Source organism: Coregonus lavaretus, assembly GCF_964263955.1.
Source record: "Coregonus lavaretus genome assembly, contig: HAP1_SCAFFOLD_3205, whole genome shotgun sequence".
In the NCBI taxonomy this organism is placed as follows: Eukaryota; Metazoa; Chordata; class Actinopteri; order Salmoniformes; family Salmonidae; genus Coregonus; species Coregonus lavaretus.
In genome coordinates, this window is record NW_028165455.1 from 12 (window position 1) to 19,947 (window position 19,936).

At 45.7% G+C, this 19,936-nt stretch overlaps 1 pseudogene across 1 annotated transcript in view; it reads right to left on the minus strand.

Annotated features, from left to right (window-relative positions):
* Positions 1-654: 654 nt before the first annotated feature.
* LOC311115847 (serine/threonine-protein kinase D3-like) overlaps positions 655-19,936 on the minus strand; it is a 42,227-nt pseudogene continuing 22,945 nt past the window's right edge. Inside the window, exons 3-10 of the transcript in view lie at positions 12,772-12,910; positions 4,231-4,362; positions 3,543-3,700; positions 2,284-2,476; positions 2,001-2,078; positions 1,452-1,632; positions 967-1,090; positions 655-732 (exon numbers count right to left, since the gene is read on the minus strand). The product of the transcript in view is annotated as a serine/threonine-protein kinase D3-like (transcript). The remainder of the gene's footprint in view (positions 733-966; positions 1,091-1,451; positions 1,633-2,000; positions 2,079-2,283; positions 2,477-3,542; positions 3,701-4,230; positions 4,363-12,771; positions 12,911-19,936) is intronic.

Here is a 19,936-nt window from a genome sequence, read left to right on the forward strand (position 1 = left end):
CTCTCTACCTCTTGCTCTCTCTCTCTCTCTACCTCTGTCTCTCTCTCTCTCTCTACCTCTTGCTCTCTCTCTCTCTCTCTCTCACTCCCTCCCTCTCTACCTCTTGCTCTCTCTCTCTCTCTCTCTCTACCTCTCTCTCTCTCTCTCTACCTCTACCTCTTGCTCTCTCTCTCTCTCTCTCACTCCCTCCCTCTCTACCTCTTGCTCTCTCTCTCTCTCTCTCTCTACCTCTCTCTCTCTCTCTCTCTCTCTCTCTCTCTCTCTCCCTCTCTACCTCTTGCTCTCTCTCTCTCTCTGTCTCCCTCCGAGATCTTCAAACGATTAGTGATATTCTGAGAGGCTTGTTTGGTCACATGCAAAAAGAACATAGACGGAGGAGAGAACAGAGAGGAACAACTATAGCCTTGCCTGTCTGTCTGTGGGAGGAGGAGGACAACACCTTACTGTCTTCAAATAACACCACAAAACATTACTAAAATGTTCACTACATAAATAGAAAACAATTGCTGGTATGACAGGACTTTTCTTACTCCTTTCTAGCTTGTCTCAGAGCCTCACGCTACACTGTCAACTGTCTTTTTATTTGAGTAATGTCTTATTTTGTCTGTGTAACTGCTATAATTGGACAGGGAGGTATAATGAGAGATGCAGTACCTTGTAATACTTGGATCCCGTTTCGTTCTGCAGAAGGGTCAGACACTTGCTATCCAGCCTCCAGTAATGCCTCTTCCTCTGGAAACGGATAAAAGCAATCATCAAGAACTCTGAAACCAATTCCATCTCTATACAGACTATTGATGAAAGACTATATGTGTGTCCCAAATAGCACCCTATTCCCTATGTAGTGCACTACTTTTGACCAGCACCTATCGGCCTCTACTTAAAAGCAGTGCACTATAAAGGGAACAGGGTGCCATTTGGGATTCAGCCTATAACATGATCCAGGGTTATAACAAGGTTTCTCACCATGTTGTCTCTGCTGGTGTAGTGGACCATCCACCCCTCCCGAACCATGGTTGAGCTCTTCCGCTTGGTTTGTTTTATGGACTGAACCACCCGCATTAAGGGGATGAAACTGCTTGTCATGGGGCTACACAAAATGGCAAGAGCACGTATGAACGAATGTACGCCTAATGTCAATTGCCAAAGCACTGACATACATTTATAAAGCCCATGTGATTGTTTCAACAAACTCACAACCATTTTCATACACAAAACACGACAGAACACACATAAAAGGAACTCCACAATTGAACGCATCTGCACACATGATAGGTATTCAATGAATTGAATCCTATTCCTTCTATTCCAGTCCAGTGATAGCCTGTGGTGGCTGTGCTAGAAGAGATGGGTCTCTCATGGGACAGGGCACAATCTGTGGCCAAAGACACACTCCAGCGGCAGAAGAAGGCATTATTTCCCACCTGGGACAAAGGGGACTAAGTAAGTACCTGATAGCCTTGACTGTCTCCTCGTCCTTGTCCCCATCCAGACAGGGCCCCTCTATGTAGAACTTATCGTCTGGGGTGGAAGGCTCCTCTGGGTCATCCATGCTCTGGCTGCCCTCACTGTTCACATAACTGTTGTCCACCTCCATGGTGGCCTCAGAGTCAGGGCCTGGGCTGGCTGGTTCTGGGACAGGAAACACAGGAAGAGGGGGGTGATATTGACTGATTGATTTGAAACAATTTAAAAGTACAAAAAATACCCAAGGATGACACATTCAAGCGTTAAATGTACTTATTTCCAATGTGGTCCTCAGTGTGATAAAGACATGTACTGCTTACTAGCCTGGCCCTTCCTGTATGCGCTGTAGACACATACTGTACTTGTGATAGAAGAGTTGGCTACAGTACATACCGTATGGGACTAGGCTATTTGCTTACTACATGGGGAGTCAATACAGTCAATGCACTGGGGGCAGAAATGCTGTTAAGTAAATAGATGGGACAAGTTACAGAGGCAATTTTAGGTAGAGATTCTACTTGAGACAAACTTACCTCCATTAAAGGAAACCTCACCAAGGCAGTCTCTTGGTATCTTGGCTGCACATCTCTTATGGCAGTTAAATTTACAATCTGAAAACACAAAGATTCAACATTCAATGTCACGTCCAATCATTGGGAACTCAACCAGCTGTATGATGATGGCATATTGATGTACATTATCTTCATTTGTGGTGAATTATTCCGTTCAGAATGTATCAAAAAACTCTTCAAGCTACTGGAAATAGTATGGCACTTATTCCATCGACACAATATGCCATTATTTGGAGCAGCTCACCTTTGCACTGCATGCCCTGACGGAACAGGCCCTTGAGCAGGCGTTTGCAGTACTGGCAGATGGTTGGTCTGGTGTAGGTGTGCACTGAGAAGGTGTGCGGCACCTTGACCCGTCCCAGCACCATCTTCTCCATCCAGATAGGTCTGCCGCTTAACAGGCTGTTATTCTTCCCTGCCCCCAGGAGAGGGCGCTGCTGAGGGAGCGAGAGCGAGAGAGAGCATGAGGACAATAGAGAGGAAGAGAGAGTGTAGGGGGAGATAGCACAATGGCGTAAAAGGAAGGAAAAGGATAACAGCGCAAGAAAAAGAAAGATAGAAACTGTAAAAAATAGGAAAATCATACCGGACATTACTGTACTGTAGCCTATGTTGTATCATCTAAACTGTCAAGTTCTGAATAACATCTCATAGCACGGATTTTATTGTACAGAATTTTAAGTCACGACTCCTTTAGAAAGGTACTGGACACACAACCGGGAGATAAGTAGCCGTGTGAAACTTAATTGTGAATGAGCTTCAGATATGGACATAAAGGACAATATTTCATTGGGCAACAGTGAACAGAGCTTATGAGAAGGATTTGTTTCATCTGCCTTGGCTGGGAGGCAGCAGTGTCAATAACGCTGTCTGCTTTGTGCCTCTTATTAGACTGTGGCCAGGATTCCATCCAAGGCTCGTTATTGTGCAGGGCATTGTCGGCTATATAGTGACTTGCACTATAATACGCCTTGGATTGAATCCCGGACTGGTGGTAATATTAAACATGACTATCAACTTAACTGACCAGAACAAACGTGCACATTAGACTAATATTAGGGATTGAAATGGCTTTATGAAAGTGATTCATATGAAGGGCCTTGTTTCTTCAGTAAACCCTGGGTTTTGGTATGTATACACAGAGTTTTGACATAAACACTCTCTTCAGGCTCCCAACTATTAATTGGCCAGCCTGAATGGAAAAACGGTTGGTTTGTCTGAAGCTATTGCCCCTGACTGAGTTTAACTTGTGTGACTGTCTGTATAGAGAAAGTGTGTGTGTGTGTGTCAATGCATGCATGCTTGTGTGTGTGTCTTGAAGAGTCGGAAGCTGTACATAGTGCTACAACCAGCAGTAATGGAAAGTGGAGCAACAGCAGCAGCAGCACAGATATAGTGTCCCAAAAAGCACCCTATTCCCTATATAGTGCACTTATTTTGAACAAAGCCCTATGGCCCCTGGTCAAAAGTAGTGCACTATAAAGTGAATAGGGTGCCATTTACCTCTTCCTGGGGTGTAGGGACATGTTCAATGGGAGCTGGGCGGGGGACTGACAGCACGGCTCCAGGCAGGGACACGTTGGACAGCCGTCTCTTCCTCACCCCGCTGCAGTTGTTAGGGATCTTAAAGGCACAGCGCTTGTGGTAGTTCAGCCCACATCCTATGGAGGAGGTGGCACAGTACTTAGTAACCATACCTACATGTCTGTCTACCTTTCTGCCAGCCAGCCTGTCTTACTCTCACGCTCACACTCTCACTCTGACTCTCACTCTGGCTCTCACTCTCTCTATCTCTCTCTTTCTCTTTCTCTCTCTGGACACAGAGTTAGGTCATGTACAGAGCAGTCCTGTATTGAGTATCCAGGTGAACGTTCAGTGTTGTTTTACTCTTCCATCAGGTTACATAAACTCTCTCATCTGACAATCATCTGCTCCACAAAGCATTATAAGAGCCCATCCACTCCTTGGCATCACTACAATGAGATCCACTCAAAGGCTCTTCTGATCAGGACTTCAAAGCTGTCCTCTCTGAAAAAACAGGAAGCCACATCCTGCTGTACAGTTCCCCAGGCTTTGATTCGGGCCTATGTGAGCCAGGGCCTTGATTTGAGGTGAAGCCCAGGTCAAGAGTGAAGTGACAGGGATCAAAGCAGCTGGGCTAGGGCGGCAATGGGGCAGGGTCCAGACTTACCTTCACATTTGAGGCCCTGTCGGACCAGGCCCCACAGCATCTCCCCACAATCATCACAGAAGGCCGGGGCCTTGTAGGAGTGCACATACAAGGCATGGGGACGGATCTGGAAGTCCTCAACAGTGGCCAGAGCTGAGACACACACACACACACATACACACTGGATTACCGTACTGCAGGAAAAACACATTAACAAAGAAGTGAGACATGCATTTATATGAATAACAGAGGAAGTACATTTAGATATGAGATGAGTCACGATCAAACCATTAGCACCATTATGGGGCAATGATTTAGCAGAAAGACAGTACAAATCACACCAATCCTACAAGACTTCCATCAAACCCACTTAAAAGCACTGCTCACGTCATACTTTTTCTGAGAAATGCTTAATTTGTCTTTCAAGTTTTTCTACTGTCATTCTGATTCAGAGTGCTTTTAATGCCTTTCAGATGGATGTCAAGGACAAAACAGGCCGTGGTGACGAACAGTTAAAAGCAGAGGGTGTCCATTGTCACACCCTGGCTATGGGACTCTAGTTGTTGAGCCAGGGTGTGTTTGTTCTATGTGGTGTGTTTCTATGTTGGGGGTTCTGGTTTGTTGTTTTCTATGTTTGCCTTAGTGACTCCCAATCAGAGGCAACGAGTGTCAGCTGTTCGTTGGTTGTCTCTGATTGGGAGCCATATTTAAACTGTCTGTTTTTCATTCGGGTTTGTGGGATTTTGTTCCGTTAAGGTTTGTGTTGTGTATAACTTCAGGACGTCACGCATCGTTGTTTATTGTTTTTGTTTCATGTCTGTTTATGTTAGACCGTGAACTGTCACGTATCGGTTGTTGTTTTGATCGTGTCTCTATTAAAGAGTATGTTTGATTGCAACGCTGCGCCTTGGTCCTCATCTTTGGTAGACGATCGTGACAGAAGATCCCACCAAGATGTGACCAAGCAGCGTGTCCAGGAGCCATCGCCAGGGAGATCCCTAACAGATCTCCTTCGCCTCCTCGACTGGGTCAAGCCGAGTGAGGAGGAGAAGGGCTTGACCTTGTGGCAGAAGGGCGAAAGGCTGGCGAGGGACATGGAGACCTGGTCCACGGGTAGGGGAGACGCCCAGAAATTTTTTAGGGGGGGGCTAACGCCGTGGACGACGGGCCAGCAGGAGACCGCGGCAGAGCGGCCCAGCGGATTGGCAGAGGAGGACGCCAGGTTACGGGAGTCACTGGTCACCAGGGGGAAGGAGGTTGTAGAGGCACGGCGAGAGGTACTGGCGTGTGTTGCCAGTCCGGTCCGGCCTGTTCCTGATCCCCACGTAGGGCCAGTGGTGTGTGTTCCCAGTACGGTCCGGCCTGTTCCTGCCACTCGCACCAAGTCAGAGGTGCGCGTCGTCAGCCCGGTCCGGCCCATTCCTGCTCCCCGCACCAAGTCAGTGGTGCGCGTCGTCAGCCCGGTCCGGCCCATTCCTGCTCCCCGCACCAAGTCAGTGGTGCGTTTCGTCAGCCCGGCTCGGCCCGTTCCTGCTCCTCGCACCAAGTCAGGGGTGCGCTTCGACAGCCCGGCTCGGCCCGCTCCTGCTCTTCACACCAAGCCAATGATGTGCGTCGTCAGTCCGGCACGGCCCGTGCCTGTTCCCCGCACCAAGTCAGGGGTGCGCTTCGACAGCCCGGCTCGGCCCGCTCCTGCTCCCCACACCAAGCCAGTGGTGTGCGTCGTCAGTCCGGCACGGCCCGTGCCTGTTCCACCGGTGGCTGGTCCGGCACCGGTCAGAGGCTTCACGTCGGAGCTAGAGCAATCCGCTCCACCAGTGTTCAGTCCAGCTCCGGCCAGCAGGGCCAGACCGGACCAGGGGTACTTTGGGGGGTTAGAGAAGGAGTGGGGGTCAAGCCCGGAGCCAGAACCGCCACCGAGGAGGTATGCCCACCCAGCCCTCCCCTGTTTTGCTCTTTTTGAGGCGCGGTCGCAGTCCGCGCCTTTAGGGGGGGGTACTGTCACACCCTGGCTATGGGACTCTAGTTGTTGAGCCAGGGTGTGTTTGTTCTATGTGGTGTGTTTCTATGTTGGGGGTTCTGGTTTGTTGTTTTCTATGTTTGCCTTAGTGACTCCCAATCAGAGGCAACGAGTGTCAGCTGTTCGTTGGTTGTCTCTGATTGGGAGCCATATTTAAACTGTCTGTTTTTCATTCGGGTTTGTGGGATTTTGTTCCGTTAAGGTTTGTGTTGTGTATAACTTCAGGACGTCACGCATCGTTGTTTATTGTTTTTGTTTCATGTCTGTTTATGTTAGACCGTGAACTGTCACGTTTCGGTTGTTGTTTTGATCGTGTCTCTATTAAAGAGTATGTTTGCCTGCAACGCTGCGCCTTGGTCCTCATCTTTGGTAGACGATCGTGACATCCATCCTATTGCCTCTGACCACAGAACATCTCTTGTCATTATCTGTTGCTTTCCTAACGATTCTAGCTCCATATTGAATCCCCACCGTTCGTTGGCACCTAGCAAGTCATCTACTACGGCCAACGTTTTGACTTGAACAATGTACCTGGTTGTCTTTGTGTTTGACATTACTGTAAATGCTAGGTCAGACACATGAATGTCATTGTGTCCCCCAACTTGATTAATGTGACATAGGCTGTATCCCCTATTAACTATACACTGAACCACTTTTGACCATAGTTGACTATAGGGTGCCATTTGGGGCTTGGACATAGTTAATTGGGGGCATTAATGTAGTTACATTAAGCACTTCTGAGTGATGTGCCTGTTCTTTCCCTGATGGCCATTTCTCTGAGGGCAAAAATGTGCTTGAAGTCTTGCCACCTTTGCTCTTTGCTCGGTCCGACCATTCATTTCATGTCCACTTTCCAAGAAAATGAAATTACTTCTCATAAGCCCCTCTCTCTCTTTTTATCAATAGGCGAACACGAAGGCCACCTTCGAACCAAGTGGTTGTAATGAAAAACAGCGCCATAGCAAACACATTCCCAGTGGGTACACAACAATCCAGACAGCGTTCCGAAAGGGGAATTATTACTTTAGAGGAGAGCATTCTGCACCCAGAGAGAAACACACAGCTCTGCTATTGAACAAGGTTTTGTAGATGTTATACAGGCACCTAACATATATGAATGAGACTAAACATGACCTTAATCTAACAATGACTAGGTGGGGACAGGTGTGTAAAGGGCATGAGCAGCATTCACCAGCTCACAAACGACGTCCTCATCAATCACGGAGAAACAGCAAGTGCAGAAACAACAAGCGCATGACTTTGAGTTGGGAGCCAAGAGAAATCTGCCACGGCCTCCCTCTGAGAGAGAACCTGCTCAGACCTAGCAGAGCAGAGCTGTGTGGAGTTTGGGACCAGAGCCCAACAAGCCACGAAACAAAAGGAGAGGTGTCAAAGGAAGTTGAGAGTGATCTGAACCGAGCTGAACTGAGCTGCCAGAGAGGAACTCAGCAGGCCTGTCTGGCTGTGCAAAACCAGAGAGCTGAAAACATGTTTTGTCTTCTATTCAGGGCACAGAGTAGCAGGCGATGTCTATGAAGCGACTGAAAGAGCAGTAAGACTCAAGCAGCTTAGCATCAATGTCATCAACACTACTGCACTTTGACTGACTGTGGGGCCCTGCTGCACCAAAAACAGGCAGAGGATGAGGAAGTGGTATGGGGTTGAGTCTTGTGTGGTTGGCTGCGAATTCACACGTTTCGTCTCATGTGTTGAAATTCAACATGAATACTACTCTGGGGTGTGCCGCTGTTCAGGTGATGGTTGAGTTTCACACTTAGGACTGTCAACAACAGACCACAAGACACTGTCAGAGGAAATGACTATGTCCACCAAAAATGTTGCGGGTGCATCTTAGGTCGGGGCTGAGAATACATTGGGGGATACATGATGTGACATAGGGCATACATAGTAGCAACACAGGAGAGATCTAGGGATACACAAGGAGAGAAAATGGATGTGAATGGGTTACAGGGTTCAACTTTTTCACCCCGGACGCTTTATCTGGACATGGTTCTACAGGACCTCCACCAGCCGAAGCTCAGTAGTAACATTAACCCTATGCCATCTAATTGCAGTCGCTGTACTCATAATATACAGGAGAACTATCGCCTTATGGTGAGGATAGCCGTGCTGCAAGCACAGCTTCAGACGCAATCGTTAGGCAAGGGCAATGTAAGTGTAGGAAAGGATGAAACAGCGTCTGTGCCACCAGTAAGTACAGATAGTAGTATAAATCCCCTCGCACAGTCCCCACAGCTGGACAATTTTCTCAAGGCTTCTGGAAAGAAATGCTGTTGGCATGCTCAACCGGTGTCGCTCATTCAGCCGACAGAAACTTTCAACTTGTTCTCCCCATTAAACAACGAATCGGAGTCAGAGGCCGAGCCTTCTCAGGTCTCTCCTCCACCCATTACGGGGTCTGAGCCACCGAAGCCTCCCACCATTAGCTCGGACAAATTGAAAACCCTAGTCATTGGCGACTCCATTACCCGCAATATTAGAATTAAAAATAATCATTCAGCGATCATACACTGTTTACCAGGGGGCAGGGCTACCGACGTAAAGCCTAATCTGAAGATGGTGCTGGCTAAGGCAAAAACTGGCGAGTGTAGAGAGTATATGGATATTGTTATCCACGTCGGCACCAACGATGTTAGGATGAAACAGTCAGAGGTCACCAAGAGAAACATAGCTTCAGCGTGTAAATTAGCTAGAAAGATGTTTCGGCATCGAGTGATGAGCTCTACAGCAGAGTGATGAGTTAGTGGGAGTGATGAGCTCTACAGCAGAGTCTCACAACTCAATCGCTGGTTGAAAACTGTTTTCTGCCCCTCCCAAAATATAGAATTTGTAGATAATTGTCCCTCTTTCTGGGACTCACCCACAAACAGGACCAAGCCTGGCCTGCTGAGGAGTGACGGACTCCATCCTAGCTGGAGGGCTGCTCTCATCTTATCTATCAACATAGACAGGGCTCTAACTCCTCTAGCTCCACAATGAGATAGGGTGCAGACCAGGCAGCAGGCTGTTAGCCAGCCTGCCAGCTTAGTGGAGTCTGCCACTAGCACAGTCAGTGTAGTCAGCTCAGCTATCCCCATTGAGACCGTGTCTGTGCCTCGATCTAGGTTGAGCAAAACTAAACATGTTGGTGTTTGCCTTAGCAATCTCACTGGAATAAAGACCTACTCCATTCCTGTCATTATTGAAAGAGATTGTGATATCTCACATCTCAAAATAGGGCTATTTAATGTTAGATCCCTCACTTTCAAGGCAGTCATAGTCAATAAACTAATCACTGATCATAATCTTGATGTGATTGGCCTGACTGAAACATGGCTTAAGCCTTTACTGTGTTAAATGAGGCCTCTCCTCCTGGTTACACTAGTGACCATATCCCCCGCGCATCCCGCAAAGGTGGAGGTGTTACTAACATTTACAATAGCAAATGTCAATTATAAAATGTGAATTATAACCCCCCCCCCCCCCCCCCAAAATGACTGCGTTGTCGTCTTTTGAGCTTATAGTCATGAAATCTATACAGCCTACTCAATCACTTTTTATAGCTACTGTTTACAGGCCTCCTGGGCCGTATACAGAGTTCCTCACTGTGTTCCCTGCTGCTCGATCATCCTGTTTTTCCAACCTAATTGAGGAGAATAAGAACAATCCAAAATTTATATTTGATACTGTCGCAAAGGTAACTAAAAAGCAGCATTCCCCAAGAGAGGATGCCTTTCACTTCAGCAGTGATGAATTCATGAACTTCTTCGACGAAAAGATCATGATGATTAGAAAGCAAATTACGGACTCCTCTTTGAATCTGCGTATTTCTCCAAAGCTCAGCTGTCCTGAGTCTGCACAAAACTGCCAGGACCAAGGATCAATGGAGACACTCAAGTTTTTTAATCCTATATCTCTTGACACATTCATTAAAATAGTCATGGCCTCTAAACCTTCAAGCTGCATACTGGACCCTATTCCAACTAAACTACTGAAAGAGCTACTTCCTGTGCTTGGCCCTCCTATGTTGAAAATAATAAATGCTCCCTATCCACTGGATGTGTACCAAAATCACTAAAAGTGGTAGTAATAAAGCCTCTCTTGAAAAAGCCAAACCTTGACCCAGAAAATGTAAATAACTATCAGCCTATATCGAATCTCCCATTCCTCTCAAAAATGTTTAGAAAAAGCTGTTGTGCAGCAACTCACTGCCTTCCTGAAGACAAAAAATGTACACGAAACGCTTCAGTCTGGTTTTAGACCCCATCATAGCACTGAGACCGCACTTGTGAAGGTGGTAAATTACCTTTTAATGGCGTCAGACCAAGGCTCTGCATCTGTCCACGTGCTCCTAGACCTTAGTGCTGCTTTTGACACCATCGATCACGACATTCTTTTGGAGAGATTGGAAACCTTAATTGGTCTACATGGACAAGCTCTTGCCTGGTTTAGATCTTATCTGTCGGAAAGATATCAGTTCGTCTCTATGGATGGTTTGTCCTCTGACAAATCAATTGTACGTTTCGGTGTTCCTCAAGGTTCCGTTTTAGGACCACTGTTGTTTTCACTATATATTTTACCTCTTGGTGATGTCATTCGGAAACACAATGTTAACTTTCATTGCTATGCGGACGACACACAGCTCTACATTTCGATGAAACATGGTGAAGCCCCAAAATTGCCTACCCTGGAAGCATGTGTTTCAGACATAAGGAAGTGGATGGCGGCACATTTTTTACTTTTAAACTCGGACATTTACATTTACATTTTAGTCATTTAGCAGACGCTCTTATGCAGAGCAACTTACAGTTAGTGAGTGCATACATTTTTCATACTGGCCCCCCGGACAAAACAGAGATGTTAGTTCTAGGTCCCAAGAAACAAAAAGATCTTCTGTTGGATCAGACAATTAATATTGATGGTTGTACAGTCGTCTCAAAAAAAACTGTGAAGGACCTCGGCGTTACTCTAGACCCTGATCTCTCTTTTGACGAACATATCAAGAATATTTCAAGGACAGCTTTTTTCCACCAAAAATCTGAAACATTTTGTCCGAAAATGATGCAGAAAAGCTAATCCATGCTTTTGTCACTTCTAGATTAGACTACTGCAATGCTCTACTCTCCGGCTACCCGGATTTGGTCCTGCCGTACATACCTACATGTATGCTACGGTCACAAGACGCAGGCCTCCTTATTGTCCCTAGAATTTCTAAGCAAACAGCTGGAGGCAGGGCTTTCTCCTATAGAGCTAAATTTTTATGGAATGGTCTGCCTATCCATGTGAGAGACGCAGACTTCTTTACTGAAGACTCATCTCTTCAGTAGGTCCTATGATTGAGTGTAGACTGGCCCAGGGGTGCGAAGGTGAACGGAAAGGCACTGGAGCGACAAACCGCCCTTGCTGTCTCTGCCTGGCCGGTTCCTGTCTCTCCATTGGGATTCTCTGCCTCTGACTCTATTACGGGGGCTGAGTCACTGGCTTAATGGTGCTTTCCATGCCGTCCCTAGGAGGGGTGCATCACTTGAGTGGGTTGAGTCACTGACGTGATACTCAGCCTTGTCTCAGGGTAGTAGGTTGGTGGTCAGTTGATATCCCTCTGGTAGTGTGGGGTCTGTGCTTTGGCAAAGTGGGTGGGGTTATATCCTGCCTGGTTGGCCCTGTCTGGGGGTATCGTCGGACGGGCCACAGTGTCTCCTGACCCCCCCTGTCTCAGCCTCCAGTATCTATGCTGCAATAGTCTATGTGCCGGGGGGCTAGGGTCAGTCTGTTATATCTGGTGTTATTCTCCTGTCTTATCCGGTGTCCTGTGTGAATTTAAGTATGCTCCCTCTAATTCTCTCTCTCTCCCTCTCTCCATCCCATCCCAGAGGACCTGAGCCCTAGGACCATGCCTCAGGACTACCTGGCCTGATGACTCCTTGCTGTCCCCAGTCCACCTGGTCGTGCTGCTGCTCCAGTTTCCACTCTTCTGCCTGCGGCTATGGAACCCTTACCTGTTCACCGGACGTGCTACCTTGTCCCAGACCTGCTGTTTTCAACTCTCTCTCTCTACCGCACCTGCTATTTCAACCTCTAAATGCCTGGCTATGAAAAGCCAAGTGACATTTACTCCTAATGTACTGAACTGTTGCAACCTCTACAACCACTGTGATTATTATTTGACCCTGCTGGTCATCTATGAGCGTTTGAACATCTTGGAGAAAAATCTGGCCTTAATGGCCATATACTGTTATAATCTCCACCCGGCACAGCCAGAAGGGGACTGGCCACCCCTCAGAGCCTGGTTCCTCTCTAGGTTTCTTCTTAGGTTTCTGCCTTTCTAGGGAGTTTTTCCTAGCCACCGTGCTTCTACATCTGCATTGCTTGCTGTTTGGGGTTTTAGGCTGGGTTTCTGTATAGCCCTTTGTGACATCTGCTGATGTAAACAGGGCTTTATAAATAAGATTTGATTGATTGATTGATTGATATCAACTTCCTCTCTTGATATCAACTTCATCGCTTGTGACAAGGAGGATCTAAAACTCTTTCCCAGGTCTCACCTGAGAGGACCACCTCGATCAGGTCTCCCTCATGGATGTCCTCCACTGACGTCAGCCTCTGCAAGATGTTCTCCGAGGTCAGGTCATGACGGAACAGAAGGATCTTGTCGTACATGCCAAAGAATCCACACTCCGGGAACTGGGAGGAGGAGAAGAAGAAGAACAAGAGGTATTACAGGTATGTTTAGTTTACAGGATGTGTTACTGTGAAGTATATATCAGGGTTTGGAACCAAAATAATTCATTTTGTTTCGAGCGGAACCCTTATCTATTTTGTTCAATTCCAGTGTTCCGACGAGCATAATAAAGTTCTGAAACGGTTCAAACCCCAAAAAGGTAACGGTTTATATAGTTCCTTTTCATACCCTGTGAAATCAACATCGTTTTTACATTTAGCTCATTCATTTACTCCACCAATTAGCGTGGATAGAGCAGCTTGCTATGGAACGGGTAAGCTAGTTGTTTACATGTTTGATGGACAGATAAGTGCAGGCGTGAGATGCAACTGAAATTTCACGAGTGGGGAGAGAGCGAGAGAGCGGGGTGGACATGGAGGGGGCTTGGCTTGAAGCGCTGAGCATCATGAAGTGAATTGGAATGGGTTTAGGCTCTTACTATTACAACTGTACTACATAATTATATACTAGACATTAGGAATATTTTTGGACCAAAAAGGAACGTTATTAACCGGATCTCAAGATTTGAAAAGAATGGTTCCATTCTGGAACACTAGAGATCACTTTCGTTCCCAGTTCTGTTTACGATACTCCAATTTTGTTGTTCTTTTTCAGTTTTCGGTTCTGTTCCCTGAACTGGTTCCAACCCCTGGTATGTATGTATGACTCAGGCCTGAGATTCTCCATTGAAAGTACTTTTTAGTCCAGGATTAGGTTAAGGCATATAGAGACATTCCAATTTGACAGAACTTTTTCTTTCTCAGAACGGATTATGGATGGGGCCCTTGTAGGCCTACACTACCAGCAAGAAACGAGTGAAGTGCAGTTTGCATGGAGTGTGTGCAGCAGCCAGCCAGGCAGCACAGAGAGTGACAGCAGGAAATTGAACCCACAGGCTCTGGAGCTGCAGCGATTAATCTCCTCTAGTCATGAATTATGCCCGAGATCCTGTCACTGACACCCTGCTGCCATTAGCCGTCCGTCCTGCTCTGTCCACCCTATGCTCCAGCCCAAACAATATGACACCCAACTGACAAGCCCATAACACATCCCGGACCCAAACAATCTGCCAGCAGCCACTGACCTGATGTGCCAGCTAGTACACCACCGTCCAAACAGCTTGTCACTGATACTATCATACACCACACCACAAGCCATCCAACCCAGTTCAATCCAACAGCATACAGAGGACATCAGAAGCAACATGCCACCACTTGACATACTGAACTACTACATGGCACTGTGACCCCGAATTATACATCACCATAAAATATGCATATGCAGTCCTCAGTCAAGCAGTTGCCCATGAAGACAAAACCACATAGGCCTGTTTATGGCTCCTTTGTGCCTTTAAGGGTCAATTTCTGGTTGACCTCTGCTAATAGTAAAATCTATCCAAAAAAAAAACGTATTAAAGGCAACAACAACAAAATATATAAAAAGGCACTGTAATTTATATTTCAGAAAAAACTTTATTGACACATCAGCAAAATACAGCCATCCACCCAGAGGACAGGACAATGTATCTGTAGGAGTTCAAATCAGACAGTTAATCTGACTCTACCATCCGTAATAGAGATACTGTACATGCAAATCAGACCAATCCGAGCAAGACAAACAAGGAAGTGAGATGTCCTTTGTCTATCCTATCAGAATTAAGTATTGAGGTCTCCTATTGGATGGAGCCTGCAGGGAATAATGTAAATGTGACATGCAACAGGAAGGATGACTGTTTATGGTTGATCCCTCAACGTGATATGCCCCCATGTATTTTATGTCAGACATAGGGCCAAACCTCATGTTAGGCTTAAGGATAAAGTAAATCTAATCATGATTCAATACTATACAATTGAAAGATTATTATCTTGGGCCAATAAGGCAACCGAAATCTCAGGATCTATCTAATCAGCCCCATGAGACGATTGCTGGTCATAAGGTGCATCATGACATGACATAGTTATATGTTGGAGCCATTGAACAAAAAAAACTGCCAACTTCGTACTTGCGTAGTATGGATCAATCTGTCTGCAATCCACACACTGTACCTGCCACAACCATCAACAATGGTTAGATTCTTCGACTCACATTGTCACATCCTGATCTGTTTCACCTGTCTTGTGCTTGTCTCCACCCCCCACCAGGTGTCTCCTATTTTCCCCCATTATCCCCTGTGTATTTATACCAGCGTTTTCTGTTTGTCTGTTGCCAGTTCGTCTTGTTTTGTCAGGTCTTACCAACGTGTTTCCCGTTTCTCCTGTTCGCAAGTTTTTGTTTTCTAGTCTTCGACTCACATTGTCACATCCTGATCTGTTTCACCTGTCTTGTGCTTGTCTCCACCCCCCACCAGGTGTCTCCTATTTTCCCCCATTATCCCCTGTGTATTTATACCAGCGTTTTCTGTTTGTCTGTTGCCAGTTCGTCTTGTTTTGTCAGGTCTTACCAACGTGTTTCCCGTTTCTCCTGTTCGCAAGTTTTTGTTTTCTAGTCTTCCCGGTTCTGACCTTTCTGCCTGTCCTGACCCTGAGCCTGCCTGCCGTTCTGTCCCTGATTGACTCTGCCTTGGATTACAAACCTCTGCCTGCCCTTGACCTGCCGTTTGCCTGCCCCTTTGTTATAATAAATATTCTGAGAATCGAACTATTCGCCTCCTGTGTCTGCATCTGGGTCATATCCTGAGTCATGATACACATAAGGAATGAGCACCACAGATACTGTATATCATAGAAATCAAGAGCTTTTGCTGCTCCGTAGCTTTATCATTTTCGTCAGTAGCCCACACTTTGATTGGTGAACACATCTTACAGAGTGTGACTAAGCAGCAATAACTCAGCAGCGATGTGAACTCGTGAAAACAGCTGATCCCTTGGTGCTAAACCACCATTAACCGAGATTAATTCTTGCATACACACAATCCCCTCATCCACACTCTCATCAGTCTTCAAAACCTTTACTGCAGTGGGCTAAATCAGGGTTGCACAGAGTGTTTCTTGGTAGTCTTAAACAAATCTAATTTGAAACAAAAGTATACACCTCACACACATGGTTATTGGCTTAAAAAAAAGAAGACACCTGTTCCATGTCAGATATAGAGTTGAAATGTATTCTATTTTGAATTTGCATCCCAATATTACACTTTATATACATCAAAGAAGACTGAACTATTACAAAACCGTTTGACATAGAAACACAGGATTTGGGGAATTGTTTTAAATAATGTTTATTAATGATAAAATAATGAAAGATATTAATAACATTCCACCCATGAGGCCACTAGAGGGCGATTTGATCATTTGACTGCAGGAAAGCGCTACAGAGGGTTTCCTAACCACCGACTACTCAGTCCGCCATGCCAGTAAGACGTTTTAACAGGATTGAACCATTGAGGCGAGACAAGAGGTCTGGGTCATGTTTTAACCCTCATCCTCATCCTCCAGCTCGTCCCCAAGCTGACCCCCTCTCTGCTCAGCTCGCTACCCAGGAACCGCAGTCAGAGCAGACCAGACTGAGCAGCAGCGGTGGCCTCGTCCCTGTGCAGGATGCCTGTGTTATACAAATCCGTCAGAACAGCTGGGCTCCACCGCCCAGTCCCGTCATACTACCTCTAATCTCTACAGCACTCATTTGCCATTATCTGAGCCCATTGACTAAGTAAGTCTCTATCGAGGGCAAATGATCACGACTCCAAGGGTGGATGTAGTGCAGGTTCACATCAGAACATCCAGAGCAGAGAAGGCATTGCCTCATGTATCGTTTATGGTCACGTTTGGATTTTCTCTGTTACAGTACTCCAAAAGAGTGCCCTCTCTCAAAGGCACTGGCTCATGTAGCGTCTTTGGTCAGGTTGGGTTACTTTGTGGTTGCAAAAGAGTATGCACCGGCTTGTCGAGTATCAGTAATCTGTAAACATCTGTACTACACTGCAAAGCCTGCACGTGGGCTAAATCAGGGTCGCACAGAGTGTTTCTTGGTAGTCTTAACAAATCTACTTTGAAACAAAAGTATACACCTCACACACATGGTTATGGGCTTAAAAAAAAGAAGACACCTGTTCCATGTCAGATATAGAGTTTAAATGTATTCAATTTTGAGTTTGCACCCCAATATTACACTTTATATACATCACAGAAGACTGAAATATAACAAAACCGTTTGACATAGAAACACCGGATTTCAGGCGTAAAAAAATATATTATATTGATGAATTATGAAATTATGAAAAATATTAATAACATTCCACCCATGAGGCCACTAGAGGTTGATTTGGTCATTTGACTGCAGGAAAGGAATACGTATGATGGGTGTGTGAGGGGGATGTGTATTTTCTGCTATGTGTGCATATCGTGCCGAAGATACTGCAAATGCAGAACCAGCAGAAGTTGCAACAGAACCCAGGGAAATGTGTGTGCTGCTGCGGTGTACATAATAGGACACCACAGAACATTGGCCTTCATTTTCTGTTAGTTTACAATTCCCAACGATTCTACATGTTGAAAGAATAACCACCGTTCGACACCTTTACGGTGCACCGCTGACATTTGTTAAGGTGTGTCTTGTTCTTTAAAGTCTGAAACAGACACAGCCGCTTTACCCCCTTATATAGGCCAACCTCTTATCAAGCCTTTAATATATCTATCAGTGTGCTGGGTGAGCAGAGAGGCTCTGGACAGGGCAGCCCAATAGGAAACAGAACGGTAAACAGCTATTTGCTTGTTTTTCCTGCACCTCACTGATCTGTCACCTCACTAGAACACTTAGCATAGAACCACAGGAAGTATGGCTGAGTGGGCCAAGGTCGCCATGACGTCCAAAGTCCCGTCGTCAAGCAGTGGGCCTCATTCATTTGGATGGCCAAGCCTAAACAAATCATTACGAGAGACACTCTCCTCTGATAAAAATATGATATTGCTTTTTTGGGTTATTTTGAAGGGGGAAAAATATTGTTTTTGTCTCTCAGTGCCAGAACATCTTCAATCACCATTACAGCAATTTACTTCTAAAGCTGAATTTAACTTGAAAATGAACCTAAATGTATCAGCGTCATGAAACTAGGTGGCTAGCTTGACTATGTCCAATCCAACCCTGTAAGTGTGCTACTGCTAAACAAATACTTTATCTATTTACGTCGACTACAAAGGTAGACAGGCGGTATTCATTGCTATTTTATCAAAGCACATGATGGTAGTGAATACAGTAGTAACCACTAAGATACAGTGCATTCGAAAAATATTCAGACCCCTTGACTTTTTCCACATTTTATTACGTTACAGCCTTATTCTAAAATGGATGAAAAATATATATATCCTCATCAATCTACACACAATACCCCATAATGACAAAGAAATGTGTGCAAATATATTAAAAATAAAAAACTGAAATATCACATTTACATAAGTATTCAGACGCTTTACTCAGTACTTTGTACAGCCTCGAGTCTTCTTGGGTATGACGCTACAAGTTTTGCCCACCTGTATTTGGGGAGTTTCTCCCATTCTTCTCTGCAGATCCTCTCAAGCTCTGTCAGGTTGGATGGGGCGCGTCGCTGCACAGCTATTTGATAGGGTTCAAGTCCGGGCTCTGGCTGGGCCACTCAAGAACATTCAGAGACTTGTCCCGAAGCCCCTCCTGCGTTGTCTTGGCTGTGTGCTTAGGGTCGTTGTCCTGTTGGAAGGTGAACCTTCGCCCCAGTCTGAGGTCCTGAGCTCTCTGGAGCAGGTTTTCATCAAGGATCTCTCTGTACTTTGCTCCGTTCATCTTTCCCTCGATCCTGACTAGTCTCCCAGTCCCTGCCGCTGAAAAACATCCCCACAGCATGATGTTGCCACCACCATGCTTCACCGTAGGGATGGTGCCAGGTTTCCTCCAGATGTGACGCTTGGCATTCAGGCCAAAGAGTTCAATCTTGGTTTCATCAGACCAGATAATCTTGTTTATCATGGTCTGAGAGTCCTTTAGGTGCCTTTTGTTTTTTTTACATTGGATAAGGTTATATGAGGCAGATCAAATCCAATCTATGTACTCGTAGAAAACACACACGGCCACATTCAAACAATCCCCCGACCCAGACAAACACAGAGGCTTAGGCTATGTACTGCACTTCTTTAGACCAGGGCCCATAGGTATAGTGCGCTACATAGGGAATATGTCGCCATTTGGGATGCAGACAGAGGCATTTATCTCCATAGGTTTTCCCTGTGAGCATGAACAGAGTTAGCATTAGGCTAGTACCATCTGTCTGCATAATAATGCCAACCATTAAGCCTCCCTGCAGACGCACATACTGTTCAGATGTACACAACTGCTCTTGTCTATCATTACGAGAACATCTTGTGTCTTTAGCTACCTTCATTTAACATGGCACCAACATGACCTCTAGCCCCTGAGTGTGTGTGTGTGTGTGTGTGTGTGTGCGTGTGCACGCATACACGCTCATTCTTGTGTGTACACACACACACACACGTGTGTATACAGTATGTGTGTCCTTCACACAAAGCTTTCAGGCATGTGGAGCATTTCATAAAACTCCATAGCGCAAGCCCATGCTGTTAACATCAGGAGTGGGTCCCAATACCATTACAGCTGGAGTTTAAAGTAACTGTTCAGTGGTTCCAGATTTCTATGAAATATGACCTATAATGAATTACAACATGAGTGAAATACTTTTCCTTCCATTAAGTATGTTCAAAAATAAGCTTTTCGTTGTTGGAATGGTGTGGGTGTACCCCAGCCACAGAATGGTGTGGGCGTATACCGGTCATTGAAAATATTTATGCGAGTAGACCTCTGATTGGCCATCTCATCCTCAAGGATGACATCATCCTTTAAAATAGCTAACATATTTGAAACCGTCTGTTTGAGATACGTTTGAGGTGGGGGGGGTTTTAAGTGTTTTTTCTCCAATTCATGCTTTGGCCACAAATACGGCTATAGGATGAGTCAACAACATTATTTGGATGTGAGTTAACAAAATCTGAACATTTAAATGTGAGATT